General features: G+C 37.1%; 1 protein-coding gene across 2 annotated transcripts in view; it reads right to left on the reverse strand.

Moving 5' to 3' along the window:
- Prkg1 (protein kinase cGMP-dependent 1) overlaps positions 1-18,267 on the reverse strand; it is a 1,167,449-nt gene that overhangs the window by 1,061,984 nt on the left and 87,198 nt on the right. The gene's annotated exons all lie outside the window — the stretch shown is intronic.

Genomic DNA, 18,267 nt, shown 5'->3' on the forward strand with positions numbered 1-18,267 from the left:
GTGTTCTCATTCACCTCTAAGAATTTTTTATTCTCCTCCTTGATGTCTTTTGTAACCCATTGTTCATTCAGTAGCATATTATTTAGTCTCCAGGTGTTGAAGTGGTTTTTACTTTTTATTTTATCATTGATTTCTAATTTCATCCTATTATGATCTGATAGAATGCAGGGTAATATCTCTACTTTTTTGTATTTGTTAAGAGTTCTTTTGTGGCATAATATATGGTCTATTTTACAGAAGAATCCATGTGCTGCTGAGAAGAAAATTTATTCACTCACTAAAGGATGAAATATTCTATACATGTCAGTTAAGTCTAAGGTATTGATTGTATTATTGAGTTCTATAGTTTCTTTGTTCACCTTTTGTTTGGAAGCTCTGTCTGTAGTGGCACTTCCTTTTCACCACAGAAAAGTCTTAACTGGGCTTCTCCAGAAATCTTCACCTAATTTTAGGACTGTCAGCAAAAGAGTCTCTACAAAACAGTTCAATGTAGATAAACTTCCAATTTTCATGTCACCCTGTTTACTTGGCCACTGGCCAGGAAGAAATCAGCACTCCAGGTGCTGGACACCCCCTTACTAGTTTTTCACAAACATGTATCCAGTATAGTAGGTTGTAGAAATACATAAACAAGGCCTCTGGCCTTGAGCTGGGCTTCACAGAGATGTCTACATTTTTAAGATAAGTTACAAATGGGCTCCATGGTAACAGCTGGCAGGGGGAGGAAAGAAAGGGGAAAAGAAGCTCTCCCCTTCTCAGGTGTTGTCCTTGAAGGGTTAACTTGCCCAGAACAGTGAAAGAAAAAAAAAACTGCTTTTATGTGAATTTCTACAGACTGTGAATTTCTGAGTCCCTCCCATTACATGCTGGGTATAAAATTCTGAAAATACCTGAACTCGAGGTTCAGGAGATTGATTGATTAGAGAAAAAGCTGTGCCCTCTGAACCTGGCTGCAACCAAATAAAACTGTTTCTTGCTATCTTTGGTGCCTTGCCTCATCTGTCCCTCCAACATATCCAGTGGTGAAACAAGTATGTTAAAGCCACCCAGAATTATTGTGTTGTGGTCAGTTTGACTCTTAAACTTGAGAAGAGTTTGTTTGATGAGCATGCTCCATTGTTTGGGGGGGATATATATATATATATATATATATATATATATATATATATATATATATATCTTATTGGTGTATAGCTCCCTTGAGCATTATGTAATGTCCATCTTTATCCGTTTTGATTAACTTTAGCTTAAAGTCTATTTAATTGATATTTGAAACTCCTGCTTACTTCCATAGTCCATGTGAGTGGTATGAGTATTCCCAACCTTCACCTTCAGTCTGTGTATGTCCTTTCCTAGGAGCTGAGTCTCTTGGAGGCACCATATTGTTAGGTCTTTTTTGTTGTTGTTGTTATCCAATCTGCTAGCCTATGTCTTTTGTTTGGTGAGTTTAGGCTATTAATATTCAAGGTTATTATTGAGACATGATTTGTATTCCCAGCCATATTTGTTTATTTTTTTTTATTTAACTTGAATTTCTTCTTTGATTAGTTTCTTCTTTAGGGTACTACCTCCCTCTGCTGATTTTCATTGTTGTTTTTCATTTCCTCCTCACAGAATATTTTTCCAAGGATGTTCTGTAGTGCAGGTTTTCTAGCTACAAATCCTTTTAAATTTGTTTATCATGAGAGGTTTTTATTTCATCATCATTAAAGCGTAATTTTTCATAATCAACAAGATTCTTGGTTGGCATCCATTTTCCTTCAAAGCTTGGTATATGTTGTTCCAGGATCTTCTAGTTTTCAGGGTCTAGGTTGAAAAAAATGTAGATAACCTAATTGGTTTCCCCTTATGTGTAATCTTATTCCTTTCTCTTATGGCTTTTAATATTCTCTCTTTACGTTAGGCATTTTCATTATAATGTGCCTTGGTGTGATTTTGTAAAACTGGTTTCCTTTAAGCCTCTTGAATTTGGTTTTCCAATTCATTCTTCATATTTGGAAAACTTTCTGATATTATTTCATTGAATAGATTGTTCATTTCTTCAGTTTGGAATTCTATGTGTTCCTCTATCCCAGTAACTCTTAAATTTGGACTTTTTGTGCTATCCCATATTTTTTGAATGTTCTGCTCATGGTTTCTTATCACTATCATTGTGTGATCTACCTTCTTTTCAAGATTATATATTTTGTCTTCATTGTCTGAGGTCCTATGTTCCAAGTGGCCTAATCTGTTGGTAATGCTTTCAATTGAACTTTTTAATTTGGTTTATCGTTTCTTTCATCTCAAGGATAGCTAATAAGAACACAAACAACAGTAAGTGTTGGTGAAGATGTGGGAGAAAAGGTACACTCATACATTGCTGGTGGGCCTGAAAATTGGTGCAGCCAATATGGAAAGCAGTATGGAGATTCCTTAGAAAGCTGGGAATGGAACCACCATTTGACCCAGCTATCCCACTCCTCAGTCTATACCCCAAAGACTTAAAAACAGCATACTACAGGGACACAGCCACATCAATGTTTATAGCAGCTCAATTTACAATAGCTAAACTGTGGAACCAACCTAGATACGCTTCAGCAGATGAATGGATAAAGAAAATGTGGTACATATACACAATGGAATATTACTCAGCAATAAAAGAGAATAAAATCATGGCATTTGCAGGTAAAAGGATGGAGTAGGAGAATATAATGCTAAGTGAAGTTAGCCAATTCCCAAAAAACAAATACCAAATGTTTTTTCTGATATAAGGAGACTGATTCATAGTGGAGTTGGGAGAGGGAGCATGGGAAGATTAGAGGAACTCTAGATAGGACAAAAGGGTGGGAAGGGGTGGGAGGGGGCATGGGGGTAAAAAAGATTGTGGAATGAGATGGATATCATTATCCTTAGTACATGTATGAAGACACGAACAGTGTACATATACTTAGTATACTACTAGAGATATGAAAATTTGTGCTCTTTATGTGTAATATGAATTGTAATGCATTCTTCTGTCATATACAACAAATTAGAATAAAAAATAAATTAAAAAGAAATCCCATTGGGAAACCCAAGATCAAGGTGCCAGGCAGTTTGGTTTCTGGTGAGAACACTCCTCCTGGCTTATAGATGGCCACCTTCCATCACATGGGAGAGAGAGAGAGAGAGAGAGAGAGAGAGAGAGAGAGGGAGGGAGGGAGGGAGGGAGGGAGAGAGAGAGAGAGAGAGAGAGAGAGAGAACACACTCTAGCAAGAGAGAGCACACGCACACTTGTGTAAGAGAGTTCTCTGGCATCTCTTATGGTAAGAATGCTAACTCTGTCTTATTAAGCCCCTAAACTTGGCTACAGAATTGAGCCAGAAATTTTTCCTGGCCAAATACCTCTACACTTTGCATCTGAGACAAGGGTCATAGAAAGAAGAATAAATAAACTCAGAATCACCATTTGTCGAATCCAAGGAGTTTATTGAAGCAATGCCTAAACAGTGGGCTAATCTGTGGTGAGGGTGTTTTTTCTTGCTTGCAACATTTGTAATATCTCCTTAGAATGCCTAGCTGCTGCCTCTTCTCCTTTCTGGACTCTACATTCCTTCGTTGCCTTGTAAAATCTGTATAACAACTCCATCACTACTTCCTCCATCCGTTATTTTGTTTCTAATCCCAAGGCTTGAAAGCCTTACCCAGTATTACTCAGAGTGTACTTATTTTAAAGAATTAATTTTGACAGGACCATATACTCTAAGGAGAGTTTATAGAACTGTAATAATTGCAGAAATCTTGATATTCTATGGGCAAAGAGAAGTTTGCACTTCATTCAGTGTTACATATAGGAGAAATCATGGGATTTGAACTGAAAATCGTAGAAGATTCAACAGTGTACCAAACTGAAAATAAATATCTCATTTAACTTTCATTTCAGTGGCAAAACATACTTGAATGATTAGTTATTCAAATGTTTTGCAGAATAGTCCCTTATAAATTTCAAGGCTCTACAATATCTATTTCCAGGATAGATTTAAAATTTCTATGTTCCCTTAATATAATAAGGGATTATAATATAACAAGGGATTTTTAAATCACATAAGTGAAGGCATATTTTCTTTTTAATTGAAAAGGCCCATGGCTGAATCTAACCATAGTAAAGTATGTCATGGAAAAAAAATTAGTGCCCTGGGGACAAAGAGGATATCCTACAAGTTTCCATAGAAAAGAACATATTCTAATGATAGTCTCTTGATGAGGAATATCTAGTGGAGTGTCTTGCACATAGTGGGCACATAAATGTTTGTAATATTAATGAATTCTTCATTAGCTTTACTCCAAAGAGCTTTGGAATAAAAATACCTCAATATAGGTCATGTATCTGTTGGGTATTACTAAGTCATTTCCATCATGTCAAGTATTGGAACCAGGAACACTTTACCAGAGACTGAGGAATAAAACTTGTAGTTAGACTCACAAGAGGACTTACAAACACTTCTTCTTTTTTTTTTAACATTTATGTAACCAAAACATCATATATGGGGCTCTAGTTGTAACTGGTGGCAAAATGCTTGTTTAGCATGTACACAAGGCTTTGATTCCCAGCACCACATACACACAAAATACAATAAATAAATAAATAAATAAATAAATAAACATTACATATTAAAAACAACTTCGGTAATATAAATATTATTGTAATGCTAGTTATTAAAATCCCATATGTATATATTATAAAAATAGGTACTGAATGCTGATACCTAAAGCAAAGCCAATTTACTGTAACTACCTACAACCATGTCAAATTATAAAATGTGTATGTTTTCTTACTACATAAGTGAGAAAATGACTTCTCCAGTTATTTCCCCATCTCTGTCCCTCACCGCAAGGTGAACATCTTTAGGAATGGGATCCGTGTTGGCATGAGGCTCAGATATGGGCAGAGTCTCAGAGAACATCTTCCTTAGCTTGGCATTCCCAGAATTAGACCCCAAGACAGGGATTCCTGTGCAAGATGTTTTAAAAGAAGTGCTCTCTAGGAAAAGAAGCTCAAAAACATGCAGTTCCCAGCAAAATTCCACAGTGTGTATCTGATGGAGTACAGCGAGGGGAGTCCAGGGGGAAAATGACCTCTCTGAGACACAGGAGCCAGGCTGCTAGCTTCCACACCTGCCAGTCTCTAGCGAGAGTTGCCCTGTAGTGGAGGAAACTCCCAGGCCATCCCAGCTCCCTCCTGACGCCTGAAACAGCCTCCAGAGAGAAGGAGCAGAGGCAGGCAAGGGAAGAAACGTGGACTGAAAGGCAGGGGTGAGGATGGGGGGGCGCGAGTTCAGAGGCTGCAAAATGCCTCCAAAGACTATAAAATGGAACCAAGAGCGTCTGAGTAGTGCACAGCTGTTTCCTTTAAAAGTTCTACTGAAGCCTCCATGGATAACTTGGCAATTTCAAAAAGCTGTGAATCTAAGAGTGTTTTGTTTTGTTTCCCAAACATTCTAAAATGATAAGTCCCCTGCCTAAGCATATAATGATATCTTCCTTTCCCAAAACATCCCTGCTTCTGTTTAAAAATCTGGCACAGTCCACACATTCTCATCGTGAGTCCTCCTACCATGTTCAGAGAGACATCTCTTATTCTACTCAGCATCCACCTTGCCCCAGTTGTAGCAGGCATGGCTTGATCACTCTGCCACTGGGTCCCCACGCCATACTCTCTCCTACTCAGGACCTCCAGGACAACAGAAAGGTCAAGGAACAGATAAATGGAAGCACTCTTCCAAGGAATCTGTAGATCCTCATTTAATCCTCCCAACCCCTCTATGAGATATCATATCAGACATATTTTATAGATGTGGAAACTGAGGCACAAGGAACATAAAATAACTTGTCCAAGAACATACAACAAGGAGGTGTTGGGGTGTGAATTCAAACAGCCAGGCCTTGGAAGTCATGCTCATAGTCATGCACATGACCTCTCCTAACAATCTAGAATAGGTGTTACCACTGGTGTTTTATAAAAGGAGGAATTCATGTCAGAGAGCTTAATGATAATGCACTCATATATCTAACAAGGCATGTAGTGAGTTACTTGAATGCATGTCACAAGAACCCACAGACCATGTTCATAATGCTTTCCATAAAAGGAAATTTGACTTTTTCCCAGGAATTTGCAGTAGGGGGATGGAGAGAAGCTAGCTAAAGACCCACTTCTCGGGACTCATGCCAGGATTCAAGAGAGAATTAAAGCATAGAAAGCTAAAAGTTCAAAGCCTTCAGGAAGAAGATAGTGCTCTGTCTCTACCTTCCTGTAGGTTTTCCAAAAGGATTAATGCAAAACTCAACTCAACTTCTACTTCCACCAGAAGGATAATCTAGATCAAAAGTTGCTGTGAGATAAGCTGCTCCAAGGGAAGGTGGAGACTGCAGTGCTGAGGGGAAGAAAGAAAACTTTGAACAAAGTGGAAAATCCTACAAAAAGGAGATAAAAGGTGAGAGTCAAAGGAAGTATGGCTGAGAATCAGTCTGCCACAGATAGCCAAACAGCCACAAAGTCACAGACACCACAAGCCCTAAAATGCAGTGAAAATTTAATGAGGTTGTAGCCTCCATGGTTTCCTCCAAAATGGATTCTGGCCCCAGGAAATTCACAATTGAGATGGCCAACCAGCCTTGTGTGCACCCACAGCAGGAGGTGAATCAACCAAAAACAGTTACCAGAAACCTGACCTTGACCAACAGCCTTGACCAATAGGGTAGCTCCATCTAGGTTGGGAATGACTGTAAGGGAACACCCACTACACATACCAGAGTGGTAGTAGTGGAACCTGGGGTAGAGAATCCAGACCAGGGTGGAGGCTGCAGGGACAGAACCCTGGACTTAAGGGAACCAGGTTGCCAAAATGGTGAATAAACTGACATTTGGAGACAGATAATTCTTTGCATTGGAGGATGTTCAGCAGCATCCTTAGCACTTACCTTTCACTCTCAGTTGTATCAAATAAAATGCCTCTAAAAATTCCCAAATATTCCCTAGGAGGTAACATCACTGCAAGTTAAGGGTCACCAGATTAGTGGAATGATAGAGACCAGGCATCTGGTAAGTGCATTCTATCTGCCAAGTCTATTCTAATTGATTTACAAATACTATTTTGTTTAATATGATTTTTATTCCTATTTTACAGATGAGAGACCAAAGGAACAGAGATATTAAGCAATTTACCTAAAGTAATATAAAACTGGCAGATCTGAGATTCCAGCTGAGAGGTCTACTTCCAGATACCAGCTCTTACCCAGTACACTACACTGCCTCCCATTTTGTAGACGAGAAATCAGAAGTGCAGAGAAGTAAGGAACACCATTAGTGTCAAGACTCGGATCTAAACTCAGGTTGCTGATGCCAGAGGCAAAGTATGAAACCATGCCTACTGACTCTCCAGCTTCTCTCAAAGTGGGACCAGAAAGACTGGGTTCCGACATGCAAATGTTGTCTACGCAGAGCCTCAGTCTTCAGTCCATAAATAAATGTAGTGTAAGTTAATTTCTTATCTCCAAGATTAGAGGGATAGGGGATAAGTAACCAAGAGTTCCTCACTGGTCTCTTTTGGAATCCACATCTTTCCTTCTTCCACTTTTTCTCTCCTTCTTCCCTCCAACTCTCTCTCAAGTTGTTGCACCTCAATCGTACTTATCTTTTAAAAATAAACTACTAAATGTATTGATGCATTGCCTATTCCTAATTATTATATAATGATATCACACACAAATCCTTTATAGAAGTAGGTAACATAAACCTAGGCACAAACAAATCATAAAATCCCCACAATTAACATTACATTTCAGTATTTTTCTGAAACAACAAAACAAAAAAATTACATTTGTTTTCTGAACAAAATAAAAGATAAAAAACAATGCATGTGTAGTTTAGATCTACACCTTTCTAGCTGCCCAAATCCTTCAATTTGCTTTTTCCCTGATTCAGTTGCCTTCCATAAAATGAAGAATCGCATTTCTACTTTAAATGTGAATCCCTCTAGTATGCTTCAAACCCTTGATTTACAAAAATCTGACACCTACAAATCTTGTTGGGAGAGTGTGTAAGTCTGTAAAATGCTCAGGCAGACAGCAAGGTAATTTGCTTTGACTAGGAATACAGTTACCCAAGTAGCTCGCTGTTACAACACACGAGTTTGTCTAAAAGCAGCAAAGCCGAACATATCCATTGGCTGCTATCAAAGAATTCCCTTGAAGTTGCAAGGAAAATAACTAAAATTGCAGTTAACTATAAGGTTTCCCTCAGTGAATAAGGCACAAGTAAGATTGGGGCTATTAATTTTAAATGAAATTGCTTATTTTACTCTTGAAGGCAACTAAGGAAACAGGGAATTACAATATACACTAGCTGTGCCCAAGTAAATAAAGACCCCCACTTTAAACCTGAGAAAGTGTGCATTGCCGGCACTTAGGTATTTGATTACAAAAACACAGAGAGCCAAACCGTTTGATCAAACATTTGGGGAGCTGATGTAGGAAACAAACTATTAGAAGGCTGCCTTTATATCTGCAACAACTGTGATTTTCAGGAACAATAAATTTAGAACCATCTAGAAACTTTCAGTCAATATGAGAAATGAGAGAGCACAGAACTAGCTATTAAAAGCTCTGAATCCCAAGCTATGCTGCTTACTAGTGATATAACTTATAGACCACAAGCTCTCTGGATCGCTTTGGCATTAATTGTATAATGAGGCAAGTGAACTTAGCATTCACTATGGCCCTTTTTAATTCTAACATGATTATTTTTTTTCCCCACTTTTGTACTAGGGATTGAACCCAGGGGCACTTTAGCACTGAGCTACATCTCCAATTCTTTTTTTTTTTCATTGTTATTATTTTTTTCTTAATTTAAGAAAAGGTCTCACTAAGTTCCTAGGATCGTACCAAACTGCTGAGGCTGGACTTGAACTTGCAATCTTCCTGTCTCAGCCTCCCAAATTGCTGGGATTACAGGCATGTGCCACCATGCCTGGCTCTAACATATGATTCTAACAGACAGTGCTCTGTGATGAAAAGAATACAGGTACCAATCCAACCAGACCTGAGTTCAAATTCACATTTCATTTACATATAGCACTGTGACATTGATCAGTTTTTTTTTCAATACCCTTGAGCTTCAAGTGCCTCAAATGTTAATTGTGGATGAATATAGCTTTTGAACATGAAAAAAAATATGAAATGTAAATGTTAGTTTCTTTTATAGACTACACTGGTTGATAAACACTTACGTATAAATTCAGAATCTAAAAATTCAAGCAGTCAAAGTCTTATAAGTTTTCAGAAAATTCACTTGGTCATATAGCCCAACCTGAACTGACCATAGGCTTTTGTAGCACTTATTTTCCCTATGTAGGTAAATACTGTTATGTTTGTAGTGGAATGCTGTGCTGCCCTTTCATGCTACCTTTCAAAATCTTGATTAAAAAAAAAAATCTGGATTCTAATAAACATTGGGACCCAGAGGATTTATATAAGAATTATAAACCTATATGATATTATAGATCTTAATTATTCATCATGTAGTTCAATTTTGGGAATCCTATTATTTGTAGTTTACAACCCAACATTACTCTCTCAATAAATAATTCATAAGAAAGCAAAATATAGAGAACACTGATATATTCCATTTTGTTTTCTAATTGCTAATATCAAGCTTTAATACTCTCTCTCAATTTTTATGCTCAGGCTCAGTGAAAAGAATTGCTAAAGCCGAGAGCCATGAGAACAATAAGAGGGGGAAAAAAGGGTGGAAAAAAATTAGGATGTGAATGCTTTCTATGCCCCAGACACCATGCTAGTTCATATGCACATTGAGAATTGAGCCCTATCCCATAATAGCTTCCAGTCTAGATCAGGATAGACAGACATCACTGATTGTTCACTGCATCCCTTCCATGTGCCAGTCACTGTTCTGGGATCCTGAGGCCTGGATCACCAAAAGTGAGGTTACCTAACTCTCTGGACAGACAAAAACTTGGAAATAAATAATTTCAAGTAATGAAGCACTTTGAAGAAACCAAGTTAAGATGATGCAGTAGAGAATGTGTAGGGACTCTGGTCCACTCAGAGATGGTGTCTTTAAGATGGTGACACCAGAATGTGTATATGTGTATATACACATTAAATATAAATATATGAAATATAAATATATGAAATAGTAAGCAAAACAAGGGAGCTAAGTAACAAAAGAAATGTTAGCAGTAAAGGAATTTAAACCTGTATACAGGTATCCCAGAAGACAAAGCATTTCAGACTGGTGTGGGCAGAGAAAGCCTCCAGGCAGTGAAAGTTAGAGTGGCCTTGAAAAGGAGGGACACAGAAAGTCATAGCAGAGAACAAGCAGGATAGCCCCCAACTCTGAGTCTCTGTTCCCTTGTTCCGGGCATTGAGATGGTCTGCTTTTAACCAAGTTTAGGATATAATCTGCCCCCACTGATTTCTAAAGTCCTTTCCTATTGTACCAGGGGTTCTCAAACTTTAAGGCAGATCAGAATCACCGAGATGTATTGATAGAATACTGACAGCTGGCCCAGGGCTTCTGTATCAGTGAGCTTGGAGTGGTGTCTGAGAATCCACATTTCTAACAAGTTCCCAGGTGATGTGGATGTTGCCGGAACAGGGCCCACACTTTGAGAAACACTTAGTTCATCTATTACGTCCTCTGCACCATACAATTGAAATGGGTTCTGCAAATAAACAAAATATGTAGAAAGAGTTATCAACCTGCACAATGACTGATAGTGCATTTTTGAAAATCAGGTTTTACTGAACTGATAGTGCATTTTTGAAAATCAGCTTTTACTGAATACATTACAAAACTGCTCTAATCCTGTGTATGTGTGTGTGTGTGTGTGTGTTAATTCCTAATTGCCATGTACCTATACGTTTATTCAATCCCATTTCCACATATAAGCATCATGCATTTTTTTCACTATTATTTATTTGAATTAGAAAATCCAAATTTGGCCAATGGGATGTATGCCTTCCAAGCATTTGTGCCACTGAAGCTTAAATCTGCAGCTTACTGAAAACACACAGAATAGTTTATCGTCTCCAAAATCCCTTTTATCAACCCCCAGTAAATCCTCAAAATAAGATAACTCTTCATTCTCTCAAACTGAAACTTCACTCCTGGTGCCCACACAATAAGAAAGAGAGCTAACAGTGCCACCTCATTTCACTGCTGAATAAGCAACAGATTTGGCAGCATCCCCAATTGGCTTGTAACCCAGAAGCCTTTGCACCCTGTAGGATTGACTGGCATCAGAGCAAAGGCTTCTGGGGAATACAGGCAGCCAGGTAGCAAGCCAGGATTTTTAGTAAAACAAAGCAGAGTTCACTGCAGCCACCTAAATAAGAGTCATGTCTCTAGGGTCAGGTCACCTGCATTAAAGACCATTTAGCCTTTATCATCTTTTGGCCCCTTTGGCATGAGAACGGATCTGGATTCTTCCTGGAAAATAGTTCCTACCCTAAAGAGAATTTTAATCAAAAACCTCTACTTTATTCATGGAGTTGCCAACTCAGACACATCTAAAGATCTGAAATTTCACCCTTCTCTTGAGCTTTGTGAAGTTCTTTTGTCTTACATTTCTCATATGTGATTGTCCATTCCTTTATTTCATAATTTAAATCTCTCTTCAAAACAGGACCAGAGATATATCAGATCCAGACTCAAAACTAAATTCTCTTGTTTCATAGAGAGTTCCCTGATACCTTCCTTATTCACCTGAGGAATTGGCAGTTATTTTTAACTTGTTGAGTGTCTCTTCTTTTAATAATCCATAGCAAAACATGCTCAGGAACCAAAATGGCAAGCTCAAGGGGAAATTCAAGGATTTATCCCAGTGGTGAAGAAAATGGAAAGAACTGGAAAACAGTAAAAGGAAGAAACCATATAGTCTGCTTACCACAGGACCTCAAGACAAATAACTCTTGAGGTATAGAAGTTAAATGCATAGACTTTGCATTCAGACAGTATTGTCTAAGGCAAATTGGTTCACCTCTCTGAGTTTGCTTTACTTTAATTGTCTCTAAAATAGAGCGAATACTCTCTTTCAGAATTATTACAATAAGTAGCAAAAACTTCATCTTAATCCCCCAGTACAATGCCTGAACCCAGTAAATATTCTTTCTTATTATTGCTGCTGTGAGCCAAGTCAGTACCACAGACATATCAGATCTAGGCTCAAAACTAAATTCTCCAGTCTTTGCATTGTTCCATAAACAATCAAAAAATAGTTTGGTCAGTTGAGCTCTTGTACCACTAATAAGATTTCATGTTTAATATAATAACAAATGTTCTTGGTCCAAATACAACCAAATAAACTGCACTGAATGAACCATAAATTTATGTCAGTCATCCCAGTAAATTGATGCCATTTGCAAAATGAAACACCTGTTTATATAGAATATACAGAAAAGGCAAATTTAGGAAGGCAAGAAGCAGTTCAGTGGATGCCTAAGGCTATGAGTGAAACAGCGAGGGACTACAAGTGGGGCTCAAGTAAATTGGGGAGGTAATGAAATGTTCTAAAGCTGGATTGTGGTTATAGCTACACAATTCTATACATTAACTAAATACCCTTCTACTGTAAATGTCTAGTGGGTGACTTTTATGGTATGTAAATCATATCTCAATAAAGCTGTTAAAATCTTTCTTGTACTACACGACACATTTCAAAATGAACCAGTATTTTCATTTCTATTCTAAAGCTTTCCATTATCAGCTCATCATCATGACTGTCAAAAATTTGTCCAAGACCATTAATGTATTCCTCCACAGGCTAACAGGGCTGTTATCACTGTTTTTACTCACAATCATATTGTTTTTGAAAAGACATCTTGAAATGCAGAATCAAGGTCATTAACAGAAAACAAAATCTTATAAGCTAAGATTATGTCCTATGATTGAGAGCTTCTCAGTCTGGACAGCAAATATTCAAGTTGAGAATAGATGGTTTTCAAATAGAAATTCATTATCAGTGAATAGCTTCTATGCAAACATTTCAGGAAACAGAAAAACCACTTTGCTCTAAATATGTCTGATGGATTGAAATCAAATCATTAAAGCAGTCGGTCTTTAAAATCTTACTCAAGAGCACCCATGCCGTAGTCTATATTTACAATGGCTGTATGTATTAAAACAAATGTTCAAGAATGTACTAGGATAAATTCACAAAATTGCATGTGCTAATAACGACCACTAAATAATTCTTCTTTAAAGTACATACCTATTTCCCTAGGGATAATGCAACTATTTTCACTATAAATTTTGCATAGTTCAGTTCAAACTTAACCAATCCATCCTTGACTTCTTTGTAGGCTTACAACTCCTTGTTGAATGAAAGAAATAGTTTAATTATGGAAGTTCAAGCTTGCCTATGTTCAACTTTTCTTGTGTATGGTTTAGCCCACACAGAAGTCATGCAGGATTCTTACCATCACTCAATCTTCCTCTGAGTCATACCCAACAAAGCTAAACTGGGTTGCACTGGACTCTGTTCCAAGTCCTTGTCATTACTCTACCTGTTTTTCCATCTCATTCTCTTCAGTTTAGAGATGTTCACAGCTCTTCAGTGAAAACCTGTTTCCTAAAAATTATGATAGTTATTATAACCTCAACATCAACTGATTATGAAGCCCTTACTCTATTTGGGCACTGTGCTGAGGGACCCACAGACATTACCTCTAATCACAGTAGATGCTGTAATCCTCATTTATAATGAGAAAATGGAAACTCAGACAACTATCACAGTGGTAAAGTAGCATCCATGTTCTTAACCATTGTATGTGCTGTGTTCTGAATTTAATTTCCACAAATGTATTACTGAACCAGAGGACTCAGTGGATTTATTTATTTTGGTAGTTGTAGATGGACAGAATGCCTTAATTTTATCTATTATTTTGTGGCGCTAAGGATCGAACCCAGTGCCTCACACATGCTAGGCAAACGCTCTACCACTGAGCTACAGCCGCAGCCCGGCTCAATTGATTTTTAAGAAAAAGTAATGAATGCATTAAGGCCACACAGAAAATGAAGAGGGCGTTGAACCAAGCCTGGGAACCTAGTGAATCTACAGTGCTGTCACTTAGGCACTATTGAACTTGGGTTATATTGCCTCATCTCTTTGTTATTTATTTTTCACATCTGCAAAATGGAGATGAGCTGTCCTCCATTATTCACTCAGATATTTTGAGGTATAAATGAAATCATGCACATATTCATTTTTCTAACCAAAGAATACAATTTATCAAACCTCATTCTTATCATATGCCAAGGCTACAGCTGCATTGGTACTCAAGCCTTCCAGAAAAATAACCTCAGACACTCACAAAAGCATATGATTAGGTGAGGCAAAAGGTTTTTTTATATGATTGGGTATTCCCACATTCCATCCTGAAGCGCTAAGAGATGATGTGAAAACAAAATCAACATTTACATTTTTCCTGTTTTATTTCAGTTAATGTTGAGGTAAGCACCTAATTAAAAAGTATTTTGCCATGAGTTTGATGGTCCCTGTCATCTCATATATTAAGATCTATGAGACTATTTGGATACTCAAATTTAGCAAGCTATTATCCTAAGCTTGACAGGATTTTGTTAGTGAGAGTTCTGGCTGTGTCTGAAAAAAAAAAATTGAGAATTTGAAAAGATTATCCTGTAACTATTTCCATTAGTTCCATGCTTGTATTTCAAAGCAATCAATTCCTTTACTTTTCAAGGTTAACCATTTTATATGGTTTTATGTTGCAGAGCTTGAGACTAGACATTTACTAGAGCTGGAATACAAGTGTTCTTCTTTGGATAGACACTTTACAATCACACATCATTCAGTTGAGAAGGGACTTTTTAAGACTCTGCAATCCCAGAAGTGAGAAACTGAAATGGCTTTAGAGACCAGGCAGATAATACAAACAAGGGACATGAGCTAGATGAAGAGGGTATGGAGTGGTGGGGACTAGGATGAAACTGGGGACACTGACAATTCACAAGCCCCCCCCCCACCGTGAGTAATCAAATATAATTGCAAATCAACGTTTCTGGTCAAAGCAAGTATGCCTATAAGCTCTATGGAACCCAGTGACATAAATTTCCTACATACAAATTTTTAAATTTAAAGGATGAAATATCATAGGAACAGGAACCTGAAGAGGCTTCATCTTGACAAAGAATTTGCTGTACACCAGCTGTGTTCCAGGCTCCAAGGATATAGCATGGAGCAACGGTAACATTGGCCTTGTTTTCATGGAATTTAGCATCTTCTAGGGGAAGTAGATGTTAACTAAATAATAATTAAAGTATAGAAATTTAAACCCAATGGACACACTGAAAGAAAAGCACACACCACTACAAAGTCAAACAACAGGATCTGGGAATGTGAGCCCAAGCCAGGTGTACTGGGCCCAACATGTGTATGGGAAGTGCTTCAGAAAAGGCAGTATCTCCCATGTTGCTAATTTCTAGGAATAAAAAATTATTTGTGGGTGAGAAGAAACATTTACTGTAGCACGGCCCTACAGTAAGCAGCTCCTTAAAAAATATTTGGTAAATGATTGTACAAAGAAACAGATGTGAACCAATCCACAGAAACTTTTATTATTAGAATGAAGAATCAGGAGATATTTGAAAAACTTTCTAATAACATTCAATAAAGATGCTCATATTAGGGGGAAATAAGTAAGAAAATGAACCACTGACAAAATGAGGGGCTGTTTCTATAAAATGGGAATTTGATTCAATACACATAGAGGTTACTTAAAAGTTTTAAATTAAAAAAAAGCACAAGTACAAGATGGAAAAATCTTTCTATGTATGCAACAGCAATAAAATGCTTTAGGAATGGGTAGTTGTATTGGATAACAATTTGAATATAGCAGACATACAGTATTATTGTAAGAATAACTATTGGAATACTAAAAGAAAATACCCCCATGGCTAGCATGGGTACATAGGTAGATGGTGTGTGAAAATTTTCTGAAGAAATATATAAAAGAAAAAAAAACATAAGGAAATGTAAAATAGGATTTCTGCTTAAAAGTGCATTTTGCAACAAATATCTAAACAACATAGGATAAAAGAGAATGAAGATGAGCTCAAGGTTCAAAAAGATCTGCATTTGAACATTTCAGTCTACTGTTTTAATTTGGGCAAATTGTTTAACTTCTTTGTGCCTCATTTTATCCATCTGAGAAAAAAGGGGAGGATCATAATAGCACCAGATTACTATAGTATTAAATGATATAGCTTGTATGCCATAGACCAAGACAAATAGCTTTAGTAATTATCACCATAAATAATAGACCAGTAAAACAAGGCTCCAAAATAACTCTTACTGCTTTAACTTTGCAAAGAATTTCTCTAAAGAAATGAGAAATTATATTTTTGTTCAGAAAAGGAAAAAAAAGATAAACAGGAAACAAAGATCCTAGTTTGAACAAAGGAATTTTTAACAGGTTCTTCCCATTAGTGATGATAAAGCAGTGGATTGGACGATTAATGGGAGTCAAGAAGGAAGGGAGAGAGAATCTGTCATCAATGATTTAAAAACTCACTAGCAAGAGTTCACCTAGATGTTATTTAATAACCTCTAAGTCCACCTAGCAGAGAATCCCACTCTTGCCAAGACAAATAAATGTATACTTGAGTCATTTTCCATCCATCACCTTGACAGTAACCCTTAGGAATCCAGAAGATGGAACACCTCTGTACTATGATAGATGATTTACATGGTGCAGGACTTCAGCGATGGCACCCAAAGACAAGACAAGCCACAGAAGAGAAAGGGTCAGCTGAAAAGGGTAGCCTCCTCTATGATAAGTGGTATCTTCATTTTATAATTTAGAAGGAAGTTTCTACAATATTCAGTTTTATTCACCTCTCTGCACACCTTCACGATATTTTCACTGAAATATTCCAATATTAGTTCTTTCAATTTCTTCATTCATTGGGATATAGAAGGGTTATCCTGGATTGCTTCAAATGATCATAATTATGTTACAGATGGAATACAACTTTTGAAGTAAATAATAGAATATTCCCCCAAGTATCAGAATTTTCTGAAATAATTTCTCATAATTATTCATAAATATGTAAACAAGTACCAAGCACACACAGTTCTCCATTCCTGGAAGTTTTTGCTTTAACTACTTTTATTTCATTGAGCATGAATTATACTCTTTTGGCAGTTGTCTAGCAAAAAACGAAACATTTTTAAGCGAGACTTTTCCCACCAAAAGTCAAAAAGAGGGGAAAATAAACATGTTAGTGGCTAATTAAAGCAACAAAAAGGCAAAGACTGGATGAACTCATGAAATTCATAAATTGGTGGCCAGTATTTAATAAAATGATCCATTCACAGTGAGCTTGTTTCAGAATTACATCCATTCAGTTTTACCCACCCCAGTGCTGCATGAACAAGGAATCCTTTAGTTCTTCTTCATTTCTTTTTTTCCTATGTGAGAAGAGAGGTGTCCTACTAAGTTATGCTAAAACATCTGGAAGACGGAATCAGACAAATTATACTTTTTATGCCCTAGTTTCCTTTTATGATGAACAACAAAAAAAAACTGAAGTGATATTTGAGGACAAGAAAAATGAATATTTCCTGATCAAGGCTACAACTGTTAAGAAAATAAAAAGTCATAGCATAGTTTCTTTCACAATATTTCTAAAGCTCTTCAGATCTATAACAAGAAACATTGCTCTCATACAAATGTATGCTGGAATTCAGCACTCGACTTCTATAAAGCCAGGTATTCAGTGAATGACTAGAAACTTTGAACTTTTTTTTTTCATTTTTCACTGTACCATACACTCTGGCAGGGTGTGGGGGGATGTCTCTTAACAGTGCAGAGCTGGAAAATTCTATTAAATACAATTCATTTGCTCAAAATAAAGAGGGACTATAATGAGTGGATCTTCCACACACAAAAAAGAAAAAAGAAAAAAAAATTACTCTTACTTATCTAAGAATCTCTGTGCTTACTTTTATAAGCTTTGATATCCAGACAGTTCCAAAATAAGAGAGTAGTAGTTACCTAGAATGAAGACCATGATTCACATTCGCAGTAAGTTCCATGCTCCACTGTGCAACTTAGGGTTTATTCCTCTTCATATTTGCTTATTTTTCTCCTCCCACTGACAAAGCGAGCTGCCAGGGCTTAGCAAAATGGTACCTGTCACTTTCAGACGCTTAATATTCCTCTGTGTAAAGATATGGTGACACCCTGTCAACCAGCACAAGTCTAAT

The sequence above is a fragment of the Ictidomys tridecemlineatus genome, chromosome 1 (genome assembly GCF_052094955.1).
Source record: "Ictidomys tridecemlineatus isolate mIctTri1 chromosome 1, mIctTri1.hap1, whole genome shotgun sequence".
In the NCBI taxonomy this organism is placed as follows: Eukaryota; Metazoa; Chordata; class Mammalia; order Rodentia; family Sciuridae; genus Ictidomys; species Ictidomys tridecemlineatus.